The 17,844-nt window shown below is 43.4% G+C and overlaps 3 non-coding genes and 26 pseudogenes across 3 annotated transcripts; all 29 read left to right on the top strand.

The window, feature by feature from the left end:
- The first annotated feature begins 3,519 nt into the window (after positions 1-3,519).
- LOC148265775 (5S ribosomal RNA) lies at positions 3,520-3,638 on the top strand (annotated as a pseudogene).
- A 559-nt stretch (positions 3,639-4,197) lies between these two features.
- On the top strand, positions 4,198-4,316 carry LOC148265774 (5S ribosomal RNA; annotated as a pseudogene).
- A 209-nt stretch (positions 4,317-4,525) lies between these two features.
- Positions 4,526-4,644, top strand: LOC148265773 (5S ribosomal RNA; annotated as a pseudogene).
- A 562-nt stretch (positions 4,645-5,206) lies between these two features.
- Positions 5,207-5,325, top strand: LOC148265772 (5S ribosomal RNA; annotated as a pseudogene).
- A 205-nt stretch (positions 5,326-5,530) lies between these two features.
- LOC148265771 (5S ribosomal RNA) lies at positions 5,531-5,649 on the top strand (annotated as a pseudogene).
- A 208-nt stretch (positions 5,650-5,857) lies between these two features.
- LOC148265770 (5S ribosomal RNA) lies at positions 5,858-5,976 on the top strand (annotated as a pseudogene).
- Positions 5,977-6,536: 560 nt separating this feature from the next.
- On the top strand, positions 6,537-6,655 carry LOC148265769 (5S ribosomal RNA; annotated as a pseudogene).
- Positions 6,656-7,214: 559 nt separating this feature from the next.
- Positions 7,215-7,333, top strand: LOC148265768 (5S ribosomal RNA). Its single transcript, XR_015821013.1, has one exon. It is a non-coding gene; the product is annotated as a 5S ribosomal RNA (ribosomal RNA).
- Positions 7,334-7,538: 205 nt separating this feature from the next.
- LOC148265767 (5S ribosomal RNA) lies at positions 7,539-7,657 on the top strand (annotated as a pseudogene).
- A 561-nt stretch (positions 7,658-8,218) lies between these two features.
- On the top strand, positions 8,219-8,337 carry LOC148265766 (5S ribosomal RNA; annotated as a pseudogene).
- Positions 8,338-8,895: 558 nt separating this feature from the next.
- Positions 8,896-9,014, top strand: LOC148265765 (5S ribosomal RNA; annotated as a pseudogene).
- Positions 9,015-9,219: 205 nt separating this feature from the next.
- On the top strand, positions 9,220-9,337 carry LOC148265764 (5S ribosomal RNA; annotated as a pseudogene).
- A 203-nt stretch (positions 9,338-9,540) lies between these two features.
- On the top strand, positions 9,541-9,659 carry LOC148265763 (5S ribosomal RNA; annotated as a pseudogene).
- Positions 9,660-10,545: 886 nt separating this feature from the next.
- On the top strand, positions 10,546-10,664 carry LOC148265762 (5S ribosomal RNA; annotated as a pseudogene).
- A 559-nt stretch (positions 10,665-11,223) lies between these two features.
- Positions 11,224-11,342, top strand: LOC148265761 (5S ribosomal RNA). The gene has a single exon (XR_015820173.1). It is a non-coding gene; the product is annotated as a 5S ribosomal RNA (ribosomal RNA).
- Positions 11,343-11,546: 204 nt separating this feature from the next.
- On the top strand, positions 11,547-11,665 carry LOC148265760 (5S ribosomal RNA; annotated as a pseudogene).
- Positions 11,666-12,225: 560 nt separating this feature from the next.
- LOC148265759 (5S ribosomal RNA) lies at positions 12,226-12,344 on the top strand (annotated as a pseudogene).
- A 204-nt stretch (positions 12,345-12,548) lies between these two features.
- LOC148265758 (5S ribosomal RNA) lies at positions 12,549-12,667 on the top strand (annotated as a pseudogene).
- A 209-nt stretch (positions 12,668-12,876) lies between these two features.
- Positions 12,877-12,995, top strand: LOC148265757 (5S ribosomal RNA; annotated as a pseudogene).
- Positions 12,996-13,554: 559 nt separating this feature from the next.
- On the top strand, positions 13,555-13,673 carry LOC148265756 (5S ribosomal RNA; annotated as a pseudogene).
- Positions 13,674-13,878: 205 nt separating this feature from the next.
- LOC148265755 (5S ribosomal RNA) lies at positions 13,879-13,997 on the top strand (annotated as a pseudogene).
- Positions 13,998-14,558: 561 nt separating this feature from the next.
- Positions 14,559-14,676, top strand: LOC148265754 (5S ribosomal RNA; annotated as a pseudogene).
- A 204-nt stretch (positions 14,677-14,880) lies between these two features.
- LOC148265753 (5S ribosomal RNA) lies at positions 14,881-14,999 on the top strand (annotated as a pseudogene).
- A 209-nt stretch (positions 15,000-15,208) lies between these two features.
- On the top strand, positions 15,209-15,327 carry LOC148265752 (5S ribosomal RNA). Its single transcript, XR_015820547.1, has one exon. It is a non-coding gene; the product is annotated as a 5S ribosomal RNA (ribosomal RNA).
- Positions 15,328-15,533: 206 nt separating this feature from the next.
- On the top strand, positions 15,534-15,652 carry LOC148265751 (5S ribosomal RNA; annotated as a pseudogene).
- Positions 15,653-16,719: 1,067 nt separating this feature from the next.
- LOC148265750 (5S ribosomal RNA) lies at positions 16,720-16,838 on the top strand (annotated as a pseudogene).
- Positions 16,839-17,042: 204 nt separating this feature from the next.
- LOC148265749 (5S ribosomal RNA) lies at positions 17,043-17,161 on the top strand (annotated as a pseudogene).
- Positions 17,162-17,370: 209 nt separating this feature from the next.
- LOC148265748 (5S ribosomal RNA) lies at positions 17,371-17,489 on the top strand (annotated as a pseudogene).
- A 206-nt stretch (positions 17,490-17,695) lies between these two features.
- Positions 17,696-17,814, top strand: LOC148265747 (5S ribosomal RNA; annotated as a pseudogene).
- Positions 17,815-17,844: the final 30 nt, after the last annotated feature.

Raw genomic sequence — 17,844 nt, 5'->3', positions numbered from 1 at the left:
CGTTGGATTCTTCATTTAAGTTCAAGATTTCAAAAAACTAAAACCACTTTCAAGAGAGCCATAAATTTTTCATTTAAGTTCAAAGGTTTTTTAAGTTATAGTATAATAAAATCTATATTTTCCACAGCCTATATAAAATACTCAACTGTATGTCATTTATCCTCCCATAACAATTCAATTGTTCTTTAATTAAACTCAGTGTTCTTGATTGATGCAATTAAAAAGTATAGAGAAAAGTTTGTTTTCCAAAGACTACATAACCTCTCAAGTTATTTGTTATAATAAAGCTCAAAGTTATGCACTTAAGCTCCATTCATTCGAAGAAAGAAAAAAAAAACAAGTTTCTTTCTATTTTTCTTAATCTTCAGGCATAAATATAATATCTAGATGTTGGATGTTAATATTTTTTACAATGTAAATCTTAGGTCATAAGGTTTAAAGGAGGAAGCTTTGGAGAAGATCTGTACCAGCAAAATCTTACGGGTCCCAAGACCATGTTGCACTCATTTCCACTCGGTAAGGAATCCCTTGTGCCATCAATACCAACATCATTTTCCATTGTAGATGTGTTTTTCTTGGATGATTTTCTTTATGATAAATTACTAATGATATGGATACATTTAAATTTATTACTCTAGCTAAATGGCTTTAATTTCCTTCACACACCTCACTAGGAGCTTCACTAGAAGAACGAACTTGATACGTTTGTTCCTGATCCATACAAGATTAAATTTAACAAGATATCTATTTACAAGTTTGATGAGGTTGAAGTAGAGCTAGTGAAGTTTTTTATGAGGAAAACAATTAACTTGAGAATTCGGTTCTTGTAACTCCTAAGAAAAATGCTCTTAAAATTAATAATAATGTTGTATATTATTATTAAAAGCTTTTTTATTCCTCAAGAGCATCGAGACAAACTCGAATATCTGTTTATAAGACTTTCAACAATACTGATCATCTATTGATTTAAATTTGATATATAATTATCTATTTACTATTTGTCAATGAACTATGATAAATGAATCTCATGCGCTTAGTTTAAGCATATTAGATTGAGTTACTAATGAGATACATTACTCCAATATTAGTTATCCCATCAAAAGAAAGATTATGTAGCTAAGACTTTATAGTTTTTAGTGATAGCTAAGAATTTATAGTCACTTCAATAGAACTTTGAGAAAATTTCTTTTGCTTATTAAACCATTTATATAGGATATACTAATTTTTTAGGTTGAGACGATCTTTGATCATGTACCATTCTAGGATGATTTTCTCCGATGAATTACTAACTATATGGATAAAATTAAAATTATCCATATGTTAGTAACTATAGGAAATTGAATGGCTTCAATTTACTTCACACATCCCACTAGGAGCTTCAATAGAACAACAAACTTGATAGTTTGTTCCTCATCTATATAAGATTTAGTTTAACAAGATATCAGGTTAAAAGTTTAATGAGCATGAAATAGAGCTGGTGAAGTTTCATCTTAGCAAAACGATTAACTTGAGAATTTGGTTCTTGTAACTCATACGAAAAATGCTCTTAAAATTGATCGTAATGTTGCACATTATTATTGCGAGCTTTTTAATTCCTCGAGAGCATCGAACAAACTCGAATATCTGTTTATGAGCCTTCCAACAATAGTGACAATTTGTTGCTTTAAATTGGACATATAACTGATCCTTTACTATTTTTCTAACGAATTATGATAAATGAATTCAATACGCTTAGTTTAAGCAAATTTGATTGAATTACTAATGAGATATATTACTTCAATATTAGTCGTCCCATTAAAAGAAAGATTTTTTAAAGAGTGATTAGATATTATATAATAGAGATAGTTTTTAGTGATAGTTAAGATTTTTAGTAACTTCAATAGAACTTTGAGAAGAGTTTTTTAGTTTGTTTTACCATTTATAGAGGATATACTAATTTCTTAGGTTGAGACAATCTTTGATCATGTACCATACTTTCGTGGTTGCTTAAGTATCAATCTATTTAATAATTTTATCTTTTATCTCTAAAAAAATTTAACGATCTCATTTTTCTAAAACCCTAGAATTTTGAGTATTAGGAAAAACACCAAATTCTTTAATAAACTATTATTTTTAAGGAAATAATAACTGTATATATTTAAAAGAAAGCCAATAGCATATCACTAGTTTCTATTAAATCATATTCTTTATTTCATTTAAGGATTTTAGCAAAATTGTCTTAAATAATAGGATTATGATAAATGAAAAAATAAATTCAAGAATATCTCACACTTCTTTTAAATATACTTTATATGTACATATTTTACAAATATTAATATGCCTACTTAAATAATATGTAGCATTATTATTAGAGAATTTTTAAAAAGAAAAAGAATATACATATATACATATATATAGATCCTTTATTGTCTGTTAGTTCTCCTTTAATTAATTTAAAAGAGTTTTCTTTCTCTTCTTTAAAATCAAAATTCCAAATACAAATTTTCACGTCTAAATCATCACCCATCATATAACAATAAGAATTTTTTATAAGAGCTTCCAGTGGACGGCCACCACAAAACCTAAACAAACAACACCTAGCTAAAGAGCCGTGTTGTCCACCACCTTTATGCCCGGAGCCCCTACAAGCATCAAGATTCCAATTAAAAGTAGTGATCAATCTCGAGTTGTTAATCACAAAATATCATCATATAGTCTGGATTTTATGTATAGTTGATATAAAGTCTAAAAGATGAAACTTCCTATCTACGTAATCTTTAAGCCAGAGTGATGATTATGGGAGATTAGAGCTGCGCATTCTGCATATAATGAATCCAGGTGTGGCACTAATAGTTTCTACAGTGAGACTTGTAGCAACTAAAGCAAATACAAGAGGTGCATCCTGTATTTTAGATCTCTTGTACATGATCTACAAATTTTGCTACTTACCCTTTCTTCATCAGCATCAAAGTTTATCTTTTAGAAACACATGTATACACATTACTCAGCATAACATGTAGTGGATTTGCAAAGTAATATATACATATACAACCAAAATAATGATAAAGATTTACCTCTCGTAAGGCCAGTCAGGCATGTCCACATTTTATTAGCCGAAACATTATGGTAGAGTCTGTAATCCCATGTAGTGCGGAGGTAGAAGTGTTAGTCCTTTTTACACCTTCTGCAAGTAATGAACTCGCCCTAATGAAACTGCTAATTTCAACTAATGAACCTTGATATGTTGTTTAAGTTCACAACAAGCTTCTAGTATTTGATTTTTTTACTTTTATATAAATAAGAGATCTTATAGGTATTCATTTTGCCCATAAATTCATTTTTGCAGATGATTCTTTCGACGATACGCGCGACTTGAATTATGGTCCTTAGGTTTATTCGCAAATGTGAGTCACGGCACCGTAGCATTTTACTTGATATTAGAACGAGCACGGGAGGTGCAGTGCGCACGCACAAGGAAATAAATGATGGGAGGGGGAAAAAAGGAGAAGGAGTTTATGTATTTGCAGCGCTGAATTATACGGGTGCGATCATACCAGCACTAATGCACCGGATCCCATCAGAACTCCGCAGTTAAGTGTGCTTGGGCGAGAGTAGTACTCGGATGGGTGACCTCATGGGAAGTCCTCGTGTCTCACAAATTTTTTTTCAGACGGGTCGTTCGACGTTACGCGCGACTGCAACTAGGGTCCGGTGGTTTATACGCAAATGTGAGTCAAGAAGCAGGGGCATTTTAATCGATATTAGAACGAGAAGGAGAGGTGCAGTGTGAACGCACAAGGAAACAATTGATGGGAGGGGGAGGGAAGGAGAAGGAGTGTATGTATTTTCAGCACGAAATGAAACAGGTGCGATCATACCAGCACTAATGCAACGGATTCTATCAGAACTCCGTAGGTAAGGGTGCTTAGGCGAGAGTAGTACTAGCATGGGTTACCTCCTGCGAAGTCATTATTTTTCACCCATTTTCTTGTGAAGTCCTCGTGTCGCACCAATTTTTTTTCAGACGGGTCGTTCGACGTTACGCGCGTCTGGAACTAGGGTCCGCTGGTTTATACGCAAATGTGAGTCAAGAAGCAGGGGCATTTTAATCGATATTAGAACGAGAATGAGAGGTGAAGTGTGAACGCACAAGGAAACAAATGACGGGAGTGGGAAGAAAGGAGAAGGAGTGTATGTATTTGCAGCGCGAAATTAAACAGGTGCGATCATACCAGCACTAAAGCTCCGAATCCCATCAAAACTCCGTAGTTAAGTGTGCTTGGGCGAGGGTAGTACTCGGATGGTTGACCACCTGGGAAGCCCTCGTGTTGCACCCATTTTCTTTTTTACAGATGTGCCGTTTGACGTTACGCGCAACTTTAATTATGGTCCGCAGATTTATTCGCAAATGTGAGTCACGGCGCCGTGGCATTTTACTTGATATTTGAACAAGAACGAGAGGTGCAGTGCGCACGCACAAGGAAACAAATGACGGGAGGGGGAAGAAAGGAGAAGGAGTTTATGTATTTGCAGCGCAAAATTAAACAGTTGCGATCATACCAGAACTAATGCACCGGATCCCATCAGAACTCCGCAGTTAAGTGTGTTTTGGCGAGAGTAGTACTCGGATGGGTGACCTCTTGGGAAGTCCTTGTTTCGCACTAATTTTTTTTTCAGACGGGTCGTTCGACGTTACGCGCGACTGGAACTAGGGTCCACTGGTTTATACGCAAATGTGAGTCAAGAAGCAGGGGCATTTTAATCGATATTAGAACGAGAAGGAGAGATGCAGAGTGCACGCACAAGGAAACAAATGATGGGAGGGGGGATGGAGGGAGAAAAAGTGTATGTATTTGCATCGCAGAATGAAACATGAGCCATCATACCAGCACCAATGCAACGGATTCTATGAGAACTCTGCAAGTTAAGGGTGCTTGGGCGAGAGTAGCACTAGCATGGGTGACCTCCTACGAAGTCCTTATATTTCACCCATTTTCTTAGGAAGTCCTCGTGTTGCACCCATTTTTTTGCAGATGATTCTTTCGACGATACGCGCGACTTGAATTATGGTCCTCAGGTTTATTCATAAATGTGAGTCACGGCACCGTAGCATTTTACTTGATATTAGAACGAGCACGGGAGGTGCAGTGCGCACGCACAAGGAAACAAATGACGGGAGGGGGAAGAAAGGAGAAGGCGTTTATGTCTCTGCAGCGCTGAATTATACGGGTGCGATCATACCAGCACTAATGCACCGGATCCCATCAGAACTCCGCAGTTAAGTGTGCTTGGGCGAGAGTAGTACTCGGATGGGTGACCTCATGGGAAGTCCTCGTGTCTCACAAATTTTTTTTCAGACGGGTCGTTCGACGTTACGCGCGACTGGAACTAGGGTCCGGTGGTTTATACGCAAATGTGAGTCAAGAAGCAGGGGCATTTTAATCGATATTAGAACGAGATGGAGAGGTGCAGTGCGCACGCACAAGGAAACAAATGACGGGAGGGGGAGGGAAGGAGAAGGAGTGTATGTTATTTCAACACAAAATTAAATAGGTGCGATCATACCAGCACTAATGCACTGGATCCCATCAGAACTCCGTAGTTAAGCGTGCATTGGCGAGAGTAGTACTCGGATGGGTGACCTCCTGGGAAGTCCTCGTATCGCAACAATTTTTTTTAGATAGGTCGAACGTTTGACGTTATGCGCGACTGGAACTATGGTCCGCTGGTTTATAGGCAAATGTGAGTCAAGAATCAGGGCCATTTTAATCGATATTAGAACGAGAATGAGAGGTGCAGTGTGAACGCATAAGGAAACAATTGATGGGAGGGGGAGGGAAGGAGAAGGAGTGTATATATATTCCGCACAAAATGAAACAAGTGCGATCATACCAGCACTAATGTTCCGGATCCCATCAGAACTCCGTAGTTAAGTGTGCTTGGGCGAGAGTAGTACTCGGATGGGTGACCTCCTGGGAAGTCCTCGTGTCGCAACAATTTTTTTTCAGACGGGTCGTTCGACGTTACGCAGGACTGGAACTAGGGTCCGCTGGTTTATACGCAAATGTGAGTCAAGAAGAATGGGCATTTTAATCGATATTAGAACGAAAAAGAGAGGTGCAGTGTGAACGCACAAGGAAACAATTGATGGGAGGGGGAGGGAAGGAAAAAGAGTGTATGTATTTTCAGCACGAAATGAAACAGGTGCGATCATACCAGCACTAATGCAACGGATTCTATCAGAACTCCGCAAGTTAAGGGTGCTTGGGCGAGAGTAGCACTAGCATGGGTGACCTCCTACGAAGTCCTTATATTTCACCCATTTTCTTAGGAAGTCCTCGTGTTGCACACATTTTTTTGCAGATGATTCTTTCGACGATACGCGCGACTTGAATTATGGTCCTCAGGTTTATTCGCAAATGTGAGTCACGGCACCATAGCATTTTTCTTTATATTAGAAAGAGCACGGGAGGTGCAGTGCGCACGCACAAGGAAAAAAATGACGGGAGGGGGAAGAAAGGGGAAGGAGTTTATGTATTTGCAGCGCGGAATTAAACGGATGCGATCATACCACCACTAATGCACCGGATCCCATCATAACTCCGCAGTTAAGTGTGCTTGGGCGAACGTAGTACTCAGATGGGTGACCTCCTGGGAAGTCCTCGTGTCGCACCAATTTTTTTTCAGACGGGTCGTTCGACGTTACGCGCGACTGGAACTAGGGTCCGCTGGTTTATCCGCAAATGTGAGTCAAGAAGCAGGGGCATTTTAATCGATATTAGAATGAGAAGGAGAGGTGCAGTGTGAACGCACAAGGAAACAATTGATGGGAGGGGGAGGGAAGGAGAAGGAGTGTATGTATTTTCAGCACGAAATGAAACAGGTGCGATCATACCAGCACGAATGCAACGGATTCTATCAGAACTCCGTAGGTAAGGGTGCTTGGGCGAGAGTAGTACTAGCATGGGTTAGCTCCTAGGAAGTCCTTATATTTCGCCCATTTTCTTGTGAAGTCCTCGTGTTGCACCCATTTTTTTGCAGATGATTCATTCGACGTTACGCGCGACTTGAATTATGGTCCTCAGGTTTATTCACAAATGTGAGTCACGGCGCCGTGGCATTTTACTTGATATTTGAACGAGAACGAGAGGTGCAGTGCGTACGCACAAGGAAACAAATGACGGGAGGGGGAAGAAAGGTGAATGAGTTTATGTATTTGCAGCGCGAAATTAAACAGGTGCGATCATACCAGCACTAATGCACCGGATCCCATCAGAACTCCGCAGTGAAGTGTGCTTGGGCGAGATTAGTACTCGGATGGGTGACCTCCTGGGAAGTCCTCGTGTCGCACCAATTTTTTTTCAGACGGGTCGTTCGACGGAACGTGCGTCTGGAACTAGGGTCCGCTGGTTTATACGCAAATATGAGTCAAGAAGGAGGGGCATTTTAATCGATATTAGAACGAGAATGAGAGGTGAAGTGTGAACGCACAAGGAAACAAATGACGGGAGGGGGAAGAAAGGAGAAGGAGTGTATGTATTTGCAGCGCGAAATGAAACAGGTGCGATCATACCAGCACTAAAGCTCCGGATCCCATCAGAACTCCGCAGTTAAGTATGCCTGGGCAAGAGTAGTACTCGGATGGGTGACCACTTGGAAAGCCCTCGTGTTGCACATATTTTTTTTCGGATGGGTTTTTCGACGTTTCGCGCGAATTGAATTATAAACCGCTGGTTCATTTGCAAAGGTGAGTCACAGTGCCGGGGCATATTACTTGATATTAGAACGAGAAGGAGAGATGTAGAGTGTACGCACAAGGAAACAAATGAAGGGAGGGAGGATGGAGGGAGAAAAAGTGTATGTATTTGCAGCGCAGAATGAAACATGAGCAATCATACCAGCACCAATGCAACGGGTTCTATCAGAACTCCGCAAGTTAAGGGTGTTTGGGCGAGAGTAGCACTAGGATGGGTGACCTCCTGCGAAGTCCTTATATTTCACCCATTTTCTTAGGAAGTCCTCGTGTTGCACCCATTTTTTTGCAGATGATTCTTTCGACGATACGCGCGACTTGAATTATGGTCCTCACGTTTATTCGCAAATGTGAGTCACGGCACCGTAGCATTTTACTTGATATTAGAACGAGCACAGGAGGTGCAGTGCGCACGCACAAGGAAACAAATGACGGGAGGGGGAGGGAAGGAGAAGGAGTGTATGTTATTTCAACACAAAATTAAATAGGTGCGATCATACCAGCACTAATGCACTGGATCCCATCAGAACTCCGTAGTTAAGCGTGCATTGACGAGAGTAGTACTCGGATGGGTGACCTCCTGGGAAGTCCTCGTATCGCAACAATTTTTTTTAGATAGGTCGTTCGACGTTATGCGCGACTGGAACTAGGGTCCGCTGGTTTATACGCAAATGTGAGTCAAGAAGCAAGGGCATTTTAATCGATATTAGAACGAGAAGGAGAGGTGCAGTGTGAACGCACAAGGAAACAATTGATGGGAGGGGGAGGGAAGGAGAAGGAGTGTATGTATTTTCAGCACGAAATGAAACAAGTGCGATCATACCAGCACTAATGCAACGAATTCTATCAGAACTCCGTAGGTAAGGGTGCTTGGGCGAGAGTAGTACTAGCATGGGTTACCTCCTGCGAAGTCGTTGTATTTCACCCATTTTCTTGTGAAGTCCTCGTGTTGCACCCATTTTTTTGCAGATGATTCTTTCGACGTTACGAGCGACTTGAATTATGGTCCTCAGGTTTATTCGCAAATGTGAGTCACGGCGCTGTGGCATTTTACTTGATATGTGAACGAGAACGGGAGGTGCAGTTCTCACGCACAAGGAAACAAATGATGGGAGGGGGAAGAAAAGGGAATGAGTTTATGTATTTGCAGCGCAAAATTAAACAGCTGCGATCATACCAGCACTATTGCACCGTATCCCATCAGAACTCCGCAGTTAAGTACGCTTGGGCAAGATTAGTACTCGGATGGGTGACCTCCTGGGAAGTCCTCGTGTTGCACCAATTTTTTTTCAGACGGGTCGTTCGACGTTACGCGCGTCTGGAACTAGGGTCCGCTGGTTTATACGCAAATGTGAGTCAAGAAGTAGGGGCATTTTAATCGATATTAGAACGAGAATGAGGGGTGAAGTGTGAACGCACAAGGAAACAAATGACCGGAGGGGGAAGAAAGGAGAAGGAGTGTATGTATTTGCAGCGCGAAATTAAACAAGTGCGATCATACCAGGACTAATGCATCGGATCCCATCAGAACTCTGCAGTTAAGTGTGCTTGGGTGAGAGTAGTACTCGATGGGTGACCACTTGGGAAGCCCTCGTGTTGCACCCATTTTTTTCGGATTGGTTTTTCGACGTTACGCGCGAATGGAATTATAAACCACTGGTTCATTTGCAAAGGTGAGTCACGGTGCCGGGGCATATTACTTGATATTAGAACGAGAAAGAGAGATGCAGAGTGTACGCACAAGGAAACAAATGATGGGAGGGGGGGAGGGAAGAAGGAGTGTATGTATTTTCAGCACCAAATTAAACAGGTGCGGTCACACCAGCACAAATGCACCGGATCCCATCAGAACTCCGCAGTTAAGTGTGCTTTGGCGAAAGTAGTACAATGATGGGTTACCTCCTGGGAAGTTCTCGTGTTGCACCCATTTTCTTTTTTTCAGATGTGCCGTTCGACGTTACGCGCAACTTTAATTATGGTCCGCAGATTTATTCGCAAATGTGAGTCACGGCGCCGTGGCATTTTACTTGATATTTGAACGAGAAAGAGAGATGCAGAGGCACGCACAAGTAAACAAATGACGGGAGGGGGGATGGAAGGAGAAAGAGTGTATGTATTTGCAGTGCAGAATGAAACATGAGGGATCATACCAACACTAATGCAACGGATTCTATCAGAACTCCGCAGTTAAGGGTGCTTGGGCGAGAAAAGTACTCGGATGGGTGACCTCCTGCCAAGTCCTTATATTTCACCCATTTTCTTGGGAGGTCCTCGTGTTGCACCCATCTTTTTGCAGATGATTCTTTCGACGTTACGCGCGACTTGATTTATGGTCCGCAGGTTTATTCACAAATGTGAGTCACTGCGCCGTGGCATTTTACTTGATATTAGAACGAGTACAGGGGGTGCAGTGCGCACGCACAAGGAAATAAATGACAGGAGGAGGAAGAAAAGAGAAGGAGTGTATGTATTTGAAGCACAAAATTAAACAAGTGGCATCATAACAGCATTACTGCACTGGATCCCATCAGAACTCTGCAGTTAAGTGTGCTTGGGCGAGTGTAGTACTCGCATGGGTGACCTCTTGGGAAGTCCTCGTATCGCAACAATTTTTTTTCAGATGGGTCGTTCGACGTTACGCGCGACTGGAACTATGGTCCGTTGGTTTATACGCAAATGTGAGTCAAGAATCAGGGGAATTTTAATCGATATTAGAACGAGAAGGAGAGGTGCAGTGTGAACGCACAAGGAAACAAATGATGGGAGGTGGGGAGGGAAGAAGGAGTGTATGTATTTTCAGCACGAAATTAAACATGTGCGGTCACACCAGCACAAATGCACCGGATCCCATCAGAACTACGCAGTTATGTGTGCTTTGGCGAAAGTAGTACAATGATGGGTTACCTCCTGGGAAGTTCTCGTGTTGCACCCATTTTTTTTTAGATGTGCCGTTCGACGTTACGCGCGACTTTAATTATGGTCCGCAGATTTATTCGCAAATGTGAGTCACGGTGCTGTGGCATTTTACCTGATTTTTGAACGAGAACGAGAGGTGCAGTGCGCACGCACAAGGAAACAAATGACGGGAGGGGGAAGAAATGAGAAGGAGTGTATGTATTTGCAGCGCGAAATGAAACAGGTGCGATCATACCAGCACTAATGCAACGGATTCTATCAGAACTCCGTAGGTAAGGGTGCTTGGGCGAGAGTAGTACTAGCATGGGTTACCTCCTGCGAAGTCCTTATATTTCACCCATTTTCTTGTGAAGTCCTCGTGTTGCACCCATTTTTTTGCAGATGCTTCTTTCGACGTTACGCGCGACTTGTATTATGGTCCTCAGGTTTATTCGCAAATGTGAGTCACGGCGCTGTAGCATTTTACTTGATATTAGAACGAGAATGAGAGGTACAGTGCGCACGCACAAGGAAACAAATGACGGGAGGGGGAAGAAAGGGGATTGAGTTTATGAATTTGAAGCGCGAGATTAAATAGGTGCGATCATACCAGCACTAATGCACCGGATCCCATCAGAACTCCGCACTTAAGTGTGCTTGGGCGAGATTAGTACTCGGATGGGTGACCTCCTGGGAAGTCCTCGTGTCGCACCAATTTTTTTTCAGACGGGTCGTTCGACGCTACGCGCGTCTGGAACTAGGGTTCGCTGGTGTATACCCAAATGTGACTCAAGAAGCAGGAGCATTTTAATCTATATTAGAACGAGAAGGAGAGATAAAGTGTGAACGCACAAGGAAACAAATGACGGAGGGGGAAGAAAGGAGAAGGAGTGTATGTATTTGCAGCGCGAAATTAAACAGGTGCGATCATACCAGCACTAAAGCCCCGGATCCCATCAGAACTCCGCAGTTAGGTGTGCTTGGGCGAGAGTTGTACTCGGATGGGTGACCACTTGGGAATCCCTCGTGTTGCACCTTTTTTTTCTCGGATGGGTTGTTCGACGTTACGCGCGAATGGAATTATAAACCGCTGGTTCATTTACAAAGGTGAGTCACGGTGCCGGGGCATATTACTTGATATTAGAACGAGAAAAAGAGATGCAGAGTGCACGCACAAGGAAACAAATGACGGGAGGGGGGATGGGAGGAGAAAGAGTGTATGTATTTCCAGTGCAGAATGAAACATGAGGGATCATATCAGCACTACTGCAACGGATTCTATCAGAACTCCGCAGTTAAGGGTGCTTGGGCGAGAAAAGTACTCGGATGGGTGACCTCCTGCGAAGTCCTTATATTTCACCCATTTTCTTGGGAGGTACTCGTGTTGCACCCATCTTTTTGCAGATGATTCTTTGGACGTTACGCGCGACTTGATTTATGGTCCGCAGGTTTAGTCGCAAATGTGAGTCACGGTGCCGTGGCATTTTACTTGATATTAGAACGAGTACGGGAGGTGCAGTGCGCACGCACAAGGAAACAAATGACGGGAGGATGAAGAAAAGGGAAGGAGTGTATGTATTTAAAGCGCAAAATTAAACAAGTGGCATCATACCAACACTAATGCACTGGATCCCATCAGAACTCTGCAGTAAAGCGTGCTTGGGCGAGAGTAGTACTCGGATGGGTGACCTCATGGGAAGTCCTCGTGTCGCACCAATTTTTTTTCAGACGGGTCGTTCGACGTTACGCGCGACTTGAACTATGGTCCGCTAGTTTATACGCAAATGTGAGTCAAGAATCAGGGGCATTTTAATCGATATTAGAACGAGAAGGAGAGGTGCAGTGTGAACGCACAAGGAAACAAATGATGGGAGGCGGCGAGGGAAGAAGGAGTCTATGTATTTTCAGCACGAAATTAAACAGGTGCGGTCACACCAGCACGAATGCACCGGATCCCATCAGAACTCCGCAGTTAAGTGTGCTTTGGCGAAAGTAGTACAATGATGGGTTACCTCTTGGGAAGTTCTCGTGTTGCACCCATTTTCTTTTTTTCAGATGTGTCGTTCGACGTTACGCGCGACTTTAATTATGGTCCGCAGATTTATTCGCAAATGTGAGTGACGGCGTCGTGGCATTTTACTTGATATTTGAACGAAAACGAGAGGTGCAGTGCACACGCACAAGGAAACAAATGACGGGAGGGGGAAGAAAGGAGAAGGAGCTTATGTATTTGCAGCGCGGAATTGAAGGGGTGCGATCATACAAGCACTAATGCGCCGGATCCCATCAGAACTCCGCAGTTAAGTGTGCTTGGGCGAGAGTAGTACTCGGATGGGTGACCTCTTGGGAAGTCCACGTGTCGCACCAATTTTTTTTCAGACGGGTTGTTTGACTTTACGCGCGACTGGAACAAGGGTCCGCTGGTTTATACGCAAATGTGAGTCAAGAAGCAGGGGCATTTTAATCGATATTAGAACGAGAAGGAGAGGCGCAGTGTGAACGCACAAGGAAACAATTGATGGGAGGGGGAGGGAAGGAGAAGGAGTGTATGTATTTTCAGCACGAAATGAAACAGGTGCGATAATACCAGCACCAATGCAACGGATTCTATCAGAACTCCGTAGGTAAGGGTGCTTGGGCGAGAGTAGTACTAGCATGGGTTACTTCCTGCGAAGTCCTTATATTTCACCCATTTTCTTATGAAGTCCTCGTGTTGCACCCATTTTTTTGCAGATGATTCTTTCAACGTTACGCGCGACTTGAATTATGGTCCTAAGGTTTATTCGCAAATGTGAGTCACGGCGCTGTAGCATTTTACTTGATATTAGAACGAGAACGGGAGGTGCAGTGCGCACGCACAAGGAAACAAATGACGGGAGGGGGAAGAAAGGGGAATGAGTTTATGTATTTGCAGCGCGAAATTGAACAGGTGCGATTATACCAGCACTAATGCACTGGATTCCATTAGAACTCCGCATTGAAGTGTGCTTGGGCGAGATTAGTACTCGGATGGGTGACCTCCTTGGAAGTCCTCGTGTCGCAGCAACTTTTTTTCAGACGGGTCGTTCGATGTTACGCGCGTTTAGAACTAGGGTCCGCTGGTTTATACCCAAATGTGAATCAAGAAGCAGGGGCATTTTAATCGATATTAGAACGAGAATGAGAGGTGAAGTGTGAACGCACAAGGAAACAAATGACGGGAGGGGGAAGAAAGGAGAAGGAGTGTATGTATTTGCAGCGCGAAATTAAACAAGTGCGATCATGCCAGCACTAAAGCCTCGGATCCCATCAGAACTCCGCAGTTAGGTGTGCTTGGGCGAGAGTAGTACTCGGATGGGTGACCACTTGGGAAGCCCTCGTGTTGCACCTATTTTTTTTCGGATGGGTTGTTCGACGTTACGCGCGAATGGAATTATAAACCGCTGGTTCATTTGCAAAGGTGAGTCACGGTGCTGGGGCATATTACTTGATATTAGAACGAGAAAGAGAGATGTAGAGTTCACCCACAAGGAAACAAATGATGGGAGAGGGGATGGGAGGAGAAAGAGTGTATGTATTTGCAGTGCAGAATGAAACATGAGGGATCATACCAGCACTAATGCAACGGATTCTATCAGAACTCCGCAGTTAAGGGTGCTTGGGCGAGAAAAGTACTCGGATGGGTGACCTCCTGCGAAGTCCTTATATTTCACCCATTTTCTTGGGAGGTCCTCGTGTTGCACCCATCTTTTTGGAGATGATTCTTTCGACGTTACGCGCGACTTGATTTATGGTCCGCAGGTTTATTCGCAAATGTGAGTCACGGCGCCGTGGCATTTTACTTGATATTAGAACGAGTACGGGAGGTGCAGTGCGCACGCACAAGGAAACAAATGACGGGAGGAGGAAGAAAAGAGAAGGAGTGTATGTATTTGAAGCACAAAATTAAACAAGTGGCATCATACAAGCACTAATGCACTAGATCCCATAAGAACTCTGCAGTTAAGTGTGCTTGGGCGAGAGTAGTACTCGGATGGGTGACCTCTTGGGAAGTCCTCGTATCGCAACAATTTTTTTTCAGATGGGTCGTCCGACGTTACGCGCGACTAGAACTATGGTTCGCTGGTTTATACGCAAATGTGAGTCAAAAATCATGGGCTTTTTAATCGATATTAGAACGAGAAGGAGAGGTGCAGTGTGAACGCACAAGGAAACAAATGATGGGAGGGGGGGAGGGAAGAAGGAGTGTATGTATTTTCAGCACGAAATTAAACAGGTGCGGTCACACCAGCACAAATGTACCGGATCCCATCAGAACTCCGCAGTTAAGTGTGCTTTAGCGAAAGTAGTACAATGATGGGTTACCTCCTGGGAAGTTCTCGTGTTGCACCCATTTTCTTTTTTTCAGATGTGCCGTTCGATGTTACGCACGACTTTAATTATGGTCCGTAAATTTATTCGCAAATGTGAGTTACGGTGCCGTGGCATTTTACTTGATATTTGAACGAGAACGTGAGGTGCAGTGCGCACGCACAAGGAAACAAATGACGGGAGGGGGAAGAAAGGATAAGGAGTTTATGTATTTGCAGCGCGAAATTAAACAGGTGCGATCATACCAGCACACATGCACCGGATCCCATCAGAACTCCGCAGTTAAGTGTGCTTGGGCGAGAGTAGTACTCGGATTGGAGACCTCCTGGGAAGTCCTCGTGTCGCACTAATTTTTTTTTCAGACGGGTCGTTCGACGTTACGCGCGACTTTAATTATGGTCCGCAGATTCATTCGCAAATGTGAGTCACGACGCCGTGGCATTTTACTTGATATTTGAACGAGAACGAGAGGTGCAGTGCGCACGCACAAGGAAACAAATGACGGGAGGGGGAAGAAAAGAGAAGGAGTGTATGTATTTGCAGCGCGAAATTAAACAGGTGCGATCCTACCAGCACTAAAGCTCGGCATCCCATCAGAGCTCCGCAGTTAAGTGTGCTTGGGCGAGAGTAGTACTCGGATGTGTGACCACTTGGGAAGCCCTCGTGTTGCACCTATTTTTTTTCGGATGGGTTGTTTGACGTTACGCGCGAATGAAATTATACATACACTCCTTAATCGATATTAGAACGAGAATGAGAGGTGCAGTGTGAACGCACAAGGAAACAAATGATGGGAGGGGGGGAGGGAAGAAGGAATGTATGTATTTTCAGCATGAAATTAAACAGGTGCGGTCATACCAGCACTAATGCATCGGATTCTATCAGAACTCCGTAGGTAAGGGTGTTTGGGCGAGAAAAGTACTAGCATGGGTTACCTCCTGCGAAGTCGTTATATTTCACCCATTTTCTTGTGAAGTCCTCGTGTTGCACCAATTTTTTTGCAGATGATTCTTTCGACGTTACGCGCGACTTGAATTATGGTCCTCAGGTTTATTCACAAATGTGAGTCACGGCGCTATAGCATTTTACTTAATATTAGAATGAGAACGGGAGGTGCAGTGCGCACGCACAAAGAAACAAATGACGGGAGGGGGAAGAAAGGGGAATGAGTTTATGTATTTGCAGCGCAAAATTAAACAGGTGCGATCATACCAGCACTAATGCACCGGATCCCATCAGAACTCCGCAGTGAAGTGTGCTTGGGCGAGATTAGTATTCGGATGGGTTGTTCGACGTTACACGCGAATGGAATTATAAACTGCTGGTTTATTTGCAAAGGTGAGTCACGGTGCCGGGGCATATTACTTGATATTAGAACGAGAAAGAGAGATGCAGAGTGCACGCACAAGGAAACAAATGACGGGAGGGGGGATGGGAGGAGAAATAGTGTATGTATTTGCAGTGCAGAATGAAACAGGTGCGATCATACCAGCACTAATGCAACGGATGCTATCAGAACTCCGTAGGTAAGGGTGCTTGGGCGAGAGTAGTACTAGCATGGGTTATCTCCTGCGAAGTCCTTATATTTCACCCATTTTCTTGTGAAGTCCTCGTATTGCACCCATTTTTTTGCAGATGATTCTTTCGACGTTACGCGCGACTTGAATTATGGTCCTCAGGTCTATTCGCAAATGTGAGTCACGACACCGTTGTATTTTACTTGATATTAGAACGAGCACGGGAGGTGCAGTCATACCAGCACTAATGCACTGGATCCCATCAGAACTCTGCAGTTAAGTGTGCTTGGGCGAGAGTAGTACTCGGATGGGTGACCTCCAGGGAAATCCTTGTGTTGCACAAATTTTTTTTCAGACAGGTCGTTCGACGTTACGCGCGATTGGAACTATGGTCCGCTGGTTTATACGCAAATGTGAGTCAAGAATCAGGGGTATTTTAATCGATATTAGAACGAGAAGGAGAGGTGCAGTGTGAACGCACAAGGAAACAAATGATGGGAGGGGGGGAGGGAAGAAGGAGTGTATGTATTTTCAGCACGAAATTAAACAGGTGCGGTCACACCAGCACAAATGCACCGGATCCCATCAGAACTCCGCAGTTAAGTGTGCTTTGGTGAAAGTAGTACAATGATGGATTACCTCTAGGGAAGTTCTCGTGTTACACCCATTTTCTTTTTTTCAGATGTACCGTTCGACGTTACGCGCGACTTTAATTATGGTCCGCAGATTTATTCGCAAATGTGAATTACGGCACCGTGGTATTTTACTTGAAATTTAAACGAGAACGAGAGGTGCAGTGCGCACGCACAAGGAAACAAATGACGGGAGGGGGAAGAAAGGAGAAGGAGTTTATGTATTTACAGCGCGAAATTAAACGTGTGCGATCAAACTAGCAGTAATGCACCGGATCCCATCAGAACTCCGCAGTTAAGTGTGTTTGGGCGAGAGTAGTACTTGGATGGGTGACCTCCTGGGAAGTCCTCGTGTCGCACTAATTTTTTTTTTCAGACGGGTTGTTCGATGTTACGCGCGACTAGAACTATAATCCGCTGGTTTATACGCAAATGTGAGTCAAGAATCTGGGCCATTTTAATCGATATTAGAACGAGAAGGAGAGGTGCAGTGTGAATGCACAAGGAAACAAATGATGGGAGGGGGGGAGGGAAGAAGGAATGTATGTATTTTCATCCCAAAATTAAACAGGTGCGGTCACACCAGCACAAATGCACCGGATCCCATCAGAACTCCGCAGTTAAGTGTGCTTTGACGAAAGTAGTACAATGATGGGTTACCTCCTGGGAAGTTCTCTTGTTGCACCCATTTTTTTTTTTTCAGATGTGTCGTTCGACG

The sequence above is a fragment of the Carica papaya genome, chromosome 5 (genome assembly GCF_054855325.1).
Source record: "Carica papaya isolate Zhongbai chromosome 5, ASM5485532v1, whole genome shotgun sequence".
Classification (NCBI taxonomy): Eukaryota; Viridiplantae; Streptophyta; class Magnoliopsida; order Brassicales; family Caricaceae; genus Carica; species Carica papaya.
Note: the sequence above shows the minus strand (reverse complement) of the source record. Positions and strands in the feature narration are given on the sequence as shown.